Raw genomic sequence first — 6,966 nt, 5'->3', positions numbered from 1 at the left:
GGATGCCGACGGGAGGAAAGAATGTGTAATACAATGAGTGCACACTCTTTCCAATGGCAAGGACCATTTTACACCTGCATAAATAGAGTTTATAGGCCAATGCTCTGGTTGAGCGTAGAGGCATTGTCTTTCCAGTAACATGCCTAGCTGTTCAATGAGCCATTGTTTTCTTTGCGGCTTGGCTGGCTTGCTTGCCTACCAAAATTGTTAAAATCACTACAAGAATGGCTGTCTTAGGGAAATGACACAGTTTGTTCACATCTTGCATATTAATGATGCACTGTAGAGGGCTTGCCAGGTTTATAATCACAGCAGGGAGAAGTTTCAGTAAATACATATGATGTTAAACCTCACCCCTGGCTGCCATAGATGCAAAAAACAACTTGTTTCTGTTCCTTCCCAAGCCATCCCATCAGGAGCTGTGCTATGAGTTGCCATCTGAGGATCAACCAGTTTTGTATTTGTAAGACATCTGTATCATTTTGGTTCTTGCTGAACTCCTTTGTTCATACAACTGCAAGACACATCTGCAGCTTTCCTCTAGGATCAGTTTGGATATGCGTTCCTCTTGCTTTTCATCCCAGCCTTCCAGCAGCCCTTAGTGGCTCTTATTCTGTAGAGGTCATTTCCATCATCTGAGAGTTTACTCATGGGCTTGAACAAATAACACATCTACACCACTTATGTGATGTAAGGAAAGTGGAGGACACATGACACAAACCCTTAACTTGGAGTTTGGGTTCTCCAAAACAAGAAAGAACTGGGATAAGATTTTGCCAATGTAATTTCACCAGTTTAGATTTCATCTGTCTGAACCAGGTATCCTGGGGTTGCTGTTTGAAAAGGGAAAATAAGTTAGTGTCTGCTCTTTACCACTTAATGCGGAGATACAGAAGTAGCTACCTAGTGTATGCAATTCTCCTGCAACATCTGCACATCTCTGGTCCGGGTCATAGTGTTATTTATCTCCATATAGCAAAACCAATATGAATTATACCACTGTATGTATTCATCTGTACATACTCTAGAATGGCCCGGCTATGTACTAAATGGATGTTCTGAATTTAAACATCCTGGACAATGGGAACTTGTGAGATCCAGGTGTAGTTCTTTGATTTGGCTCTTTATTACCATATGTTGGGCTCGTCTACACATACAATTAATTTGCAGCAATAAACTCCGCTGCATATGACGCTGGAGTTTAGTGCTCTTGGGCGCGCTATTTGAACGTGTGCCCAGGACCGCAGCATGTTGAGCTGGGTCACAGCCCCGGTTAGCAAGGGGTATGGGAGTCAGCCTGCCAGCCCGGGGCTACTCCGACTTGACTCAACGTGCTGCAGAGGGGCTGGCTGGGGCACGAGTGTGCTGCAGCGTGGGGCTAGCCGGCTGGCAGCCCCTTGCACTGAAGCGCCTTCATGTCCCAGCCAGACCCTGGCACCATCTACATGTATGTTGCTGCAGAGTAAAAAACTCCATAGTGGGATAGTACCTGTATTTACAAATACTAACCTGATGAGGAGTTTATTAGTTTCCTGTGGCCTAATAGACACCAAAACATTTACTGTGGACCTAATTAGGAAACTTTGCAGTAAACATCTCATGTAGACGCTCCTGTCTATGACTAACAAAAGAGTTCAAGTAGTCATGCGCACATTGAAGGAGAAAAAAATGGAAAATGCTACTCCTCTAAGTTACAATGTTTATAATATTTCTGTGCAGCTAGAGGATATGCCCCTAATCAGCCCTTTGTTTTAGTTGGGCTGATCAAAAGCTTCCAAGATTCAAAGCAGATCTTTGCACTAGATGAAATGGCAAATTAAAAAAAATATAACCTGCTTTAAGTGCTTGGAATAATGTACTGAGCAGTTCATTTAATTGGGAATTTGGCAACTTGTTATGTTGTAAAATGCTTGATAATGTGCCAGCCAGACCCCTGAAACACTGATAGCAGTTTAATACCATGTATGCTACACATCTTGCACCACAAGTGCTGAAAGTGTCTTCTAATGGAAGGGGTTTAAAGTTAATTTAATGCATGGGAAAGATGCTGGATTAATAGTTTTATTTATTTATAGAATAGCTGCAGCCAGGACATGAATAATAAAAGCTTTCCCTCACTCTCCCACAACCCGTGGACCTTCCTTTGAGGGCCTCAAGATAGCTCTTTTTCCTTGCTTGACTTGGTCTTTGTGACAGCACTCATTGTAGAGCTACTTGTGGCAGAGCAGAGAGTTGTGGTGATGCTTGGACCACAGATGGTGAAGAAGTGGGTATGGCTTCCACCTGACGAAGCTTCATAATTGCTGGTTAGAACGGAGGTGTGCTCAGACTGGACAACGGTGTCTATCATAGGGTACAAAATGAGGCACAAAATTTCTACTGCCGGCATCTTGCACCTTGGAGGCCAATGCAAGATATCCCTTTGTGATGTAATTAAATACCTGGTAACATGCTTCCTGGGGGTGCTAATTGCCTCGACTGACAGAAGACCCTTCTCAGGTCAGGAGCCATCACATATGGAACTGTGGCATCTCTTTGTCGGATACCTCCACCCCCTATGGATCTCCGGGGAATGGCATCAATTCTCTGTCTCCATTCACTTAATTTTTCCAGCTACTCAGTTGGTCTAATGAAAGATATCACATTTAGACAAATAATCTCGTCTGCCTTTCTGCATTCGGACTTTTGAGCCTCATCAGCTGAAGCCATGTGCCGATAAAAGGAGGGCAGATAAAAGGAGTAAAAAATGAATGCGTTGTCTTTATAGTGCATGAATGATATTGCATTATTTTAGTATCCAGGCCTTCATAGGGTGATGGTATAAAAATCCCAGAATAAGTAAAAGAACCCAGCTTTGCATAAGACAGCTCTGTTTGTGTATCATATATTTGCTGGACTTGTCTTGAAAAATAAAAGGCTAATGAGCAACAGCAGAAGTTCATGCAGTTGGTAGAAGACTGGATCGACCTCAAAGCATTGGATGGTTTGCTACAAATAAATATGTGATTAGATAAATTGGCTCAACGTCAGGCCTGGAAATTTCATGAGAACAAGCCCACTTGTGAGACTTCAGGTACTACTGAAAGTCAAGGCAGCTTTTCCTGTGGTATTTTGACACACCTACTTTTGCTTCTAGCTGGAAGCAAAAAGGAGGAAAACAACAGTGGAAAGTTATGAGCTAGTTGCAAAAAATGTCAGTGAAGTAGCTGTCATTCTTAGAGATAAGCTTTGCCAAAACTGGAAACTTTCATGGGAATATGTTGAATTTGACCACATTTGCACCAAGAAAAATGACGTAAGTCATTTCAAACATGCTTGTTTTGTCACGCATAATGTTGAAACATTAAGTTAGCCTCATCCAATTTCATTTGCATTTTTACATATTGCATTTAATAATGCCTTGCATTTATTAGTACATAAAACACATAGTTATGGGGTCATATTTCAATGAGGTCTAAACAAAATGGTGCAGTGCATCAATTTTGTGCTGCCTGAAATGCTGGTAGCTTTTTTGATTCTGAATGAAAATGTGTTTGGAGAGAGGTAGTTAGCCATGTTAGTCTGCAATCAATCAAGGTGAGGTAGAGATGCACCTTTGCAGACTAACTAAATAATATATATATATATATATATATATATATATAGAGAGAGAGAGAGAGAGAGAGAGAGAGAGAGAGAGCAAGCACAAGCTTTTGTGAACCAAAATTCACATCATCAGTGAATCCTGCAGAATGGGAATGTTATTTTCTGATCAGCATTCATTGAGTATATTTTTTAAAAGTCCAACCTTTTTAAAACTACAAATATAAAGAATTGGGTCAGGATTAGGGTGAATGGATTCAGGATCAGGTCATTTTTAAAAAATCTGATGGTAACAGATTTATACGGTAGCTGGCTGGTCTTTGTGGGTGTCTATATGTGCCTGTTTTTGGTGTGATTAGCCTATCACAATTTTTAAGGCCAAAGAAGGACGTGGGTCTATACGTGCGCACCCTTAATGTGCTTTAAAAATGGTGATTTTAGCTTAATTGCACCTAAATTTGATACCTGCAGGTATCAAGAAGGTATCAAATTAGGTGTGAATAGTTAAGGCGCCTTAAGGGATGTGTAGATGCCTTAAGGCATTTAACACTGTGTATATCGACTGAGCGGGCTGGAGCTGAACTCGTGGGGCCCCAAAATGCTGTTGGGTGCCGCCAAGAGAAAGAAGTGGCAGGTGCTGTTCTCCAAGAGGCAGACACGGGCCTCTGTTCACCAGGGCGCCTCTTGGGGCAACAAGGAACAATGGCCACAAACTGCCAGAGAGCAGATTTAGGCTGGCTATCAGGAAAAACTTATTCACGGTAAGGGTGGCCAAAATTTGGAATGGGCTTCCAAGGGAGGTGTTGCAGTCCCCTACCTTGGGGGTCTTTAAGAGAAGGCTGGATAGGGACCTGGCTGGGATCATCTGACACAGCACTCTTTCCTGCCTAGGCAGGGGGTTGGGCTCGATGATCTGTTGAGGTCCCCTGGCATCTATGAAGCGATGGAGCAGCAGTTCTGGTTAGTGTGCTGACCAGCTTGGGACTTCTTCAACACCGACAGCTTCAGCTCCAGCGTCTGCCTCTTGGAGAACAGCACTTGCCACTTCTTCCTCTTGGCAGCACCCAGTAGCAGCATGCGGCCAAGCAGGCTCGGCTCCAGCCTGTGCTTGACCAACACTAGGGAAGCAGGAACACAGGGAGAAGGTTAGAGCCAGGGCTGGGGCCAGGGATGAAGCCAGGCCAATTGCGCCTGGGGGGACTGTAGGCTCCCACTCCCTCAGATGGTGCTGGGCTGCACTGTCCAGCTACACTGCCACGGGCTTTGAATGTGCTAATTGTTCACGTTGCCCCTGGACACTTTGCCGGCACAACACCTGCCCGCTGCCGGCAGGCCCCAGTGTGGCTGTGCATGTGGGGGGCTGTCCAGGGGGCTGCCCAGGGCAAGCTGCAAATGCATTTGCCCAGCGAGCTGCGTTAAGGCGCCTTAAGGTGTGCATGTATAAATGCATCCATAAACTACCTTAATGCATAGGCTAAGGTGCATTGAGTTTAGGTGCATGTAAATTCACATGTAGACATGCCCTGTGTTTGGATCTTGTATGGTGACCCCTAACTGCCACCCGAACACACGATAGGATACCGTAGGACTGAGAGAAGAGTCTTGTGATAAAACTGAACACTAGGATTCAAGAGAATCAGTTCCTGAAACTGCCAGATTCCCAGCATACCTTGAGCAAGTCGCTTTAGCCACATCTATACTGCTTCTGGGGTGCTCGTGAAAATGCACCACTGAAAAGCCTGGTCTCACTGACCTGCTCCCCCAAGCCCAGAAATAAGGCATGGAAGCTGCTTGGAGGGCTGTCCATCACCACTGCTGTCAAGATCTCTGTTTCTGGTAGGCTGGAGAGCAGTGGGAGGGTTTATCCTTATGGCAACATCACAGTCTCATTTCTGGCTAGTTCTATCTTGGTGGGTATGGGTCAGGAGCACATGGGCGTGGATAAATTCTTGGCGGCATCCAAGAACACTAGGGAGACTACATATACATGCCCTTTATCTCACTCTGCTTCAAGTCCACATTGGTAAAAATGAAGAAAACAAATACTGCCTTTCTCCCACTGCTAATTTGGTTGGTCTTTGCCCCAGGAACTAACTCCTGCTACACATATGTACAGCAGATTGCACAGCAGAGCCCTGATGTTGGTTTGGAGTTCCTAAGCATTATTAGACTCTTTCTAACAAATACATAGTAACAATAACCAAGAGTATTGCCAATACCTGGGTAAGCTGGGAATTACCATTGTGTTGATTCCCACCAGCTATGGAAGTAGGGCCTCTGCTTTGAAATCTGGAGAGAGCGAGTTATAGACGTGTCCAGTTTATCATTAACATGAACAACTTTTTTGAGAGGAGGAAGTATCATAAACAGAAGCATAGCAAGTAAGGCTGTTGGCAAAACAAAACAGGGGTGTCAGGAATGTCTCAGGAAGCCGGGCCTCTTTGGAAAATCTTGGGAGACATGACTTCCTCATTCACTCAAGAAAGTTATTTTTCTTTTATTAAAATCAACTGTTCAAAAACTGAAATCAGTGGGAAAAACGGTTTTTGGCAAGTATGTCTAATTCTAGATGAAAACCACCAACCAGGTCTTTAACTTGTGGTATGAATGTTATTTCCATCTGGGTCATTAGCAAACATTTCAGCAATACAAGACTCCAAACGTGATTGAAATACTCTGATCTGGCACCAGACTTTACCACATCTATTATATTCCCAAACACACTTCTCAGGTCCAGAACTGCACATCGGCTCTAATGGAGTGCTGCAATACCTAGGGCATGCTAACATTTATGATGTCCCCCTGTACTCACTAGACACGAGGTGCCTATTACTTAAATCTGGGCCTATTTTCTCATGCCAGGTAGAGCTCTAAATAAATAGAACTTAAAAGGGAAGATAATTATTTCAGTACAAGCCTGAGATTTGGAAAGAGGAGATAAATATTTATTCCTACGTTTATTTCTTGGAAAGCTTTCTTGACTATAAACTGCTCCAGGCTTGCAAATTCCTCTCTGGAAGCTCACCATGACCGTATCTCAGATAGGTTCAGAGCATAATTTTGCTTCGGATAAGCTAGACAGGATTCAAATACTTCTGAGATGTCTTCAGAGCTCTTGGATATGCACGGTTGGACTGGAAGGCTTGAGAGAATGGGCTTTCTTCCTAGAGTTTGGGTGCTTCTAGGGCGGCTGGAAATGTTAGGAGAAGAAAAGGATGCATCCACACTTCTGCTGATTGGCCCTTATCAGAAGCTAAAAGTGCAATCAGAAGCAAAGTGAACAATAATGTATAAAGAGGTATAAAGCAAAGCCACTGCGCACCATGCAGTGGTAGCAAGGTGAAATGGTTTGTGTGACACTGAAGGCCAGACTAGATAAGCCCT

This window comes from Crocodylus porosus, unplaced genomic scaffold (assembly GCF_001723895.1).
Source record: "Crocodylus porosus isolate Cpor-Errol unplaced genomic scaffold, CroPor_comp1, whole genome shotgun sequence".
NCBI classification, from domain to species: domain Eukaryota; kingdom Metazoa; phylum Chordata; order Crocodylia; family Crocodylidae; genus Crocodylus; species Crocodylus porosus.
Note: the sequence above shows the minus strand (reverse complement) of the source record.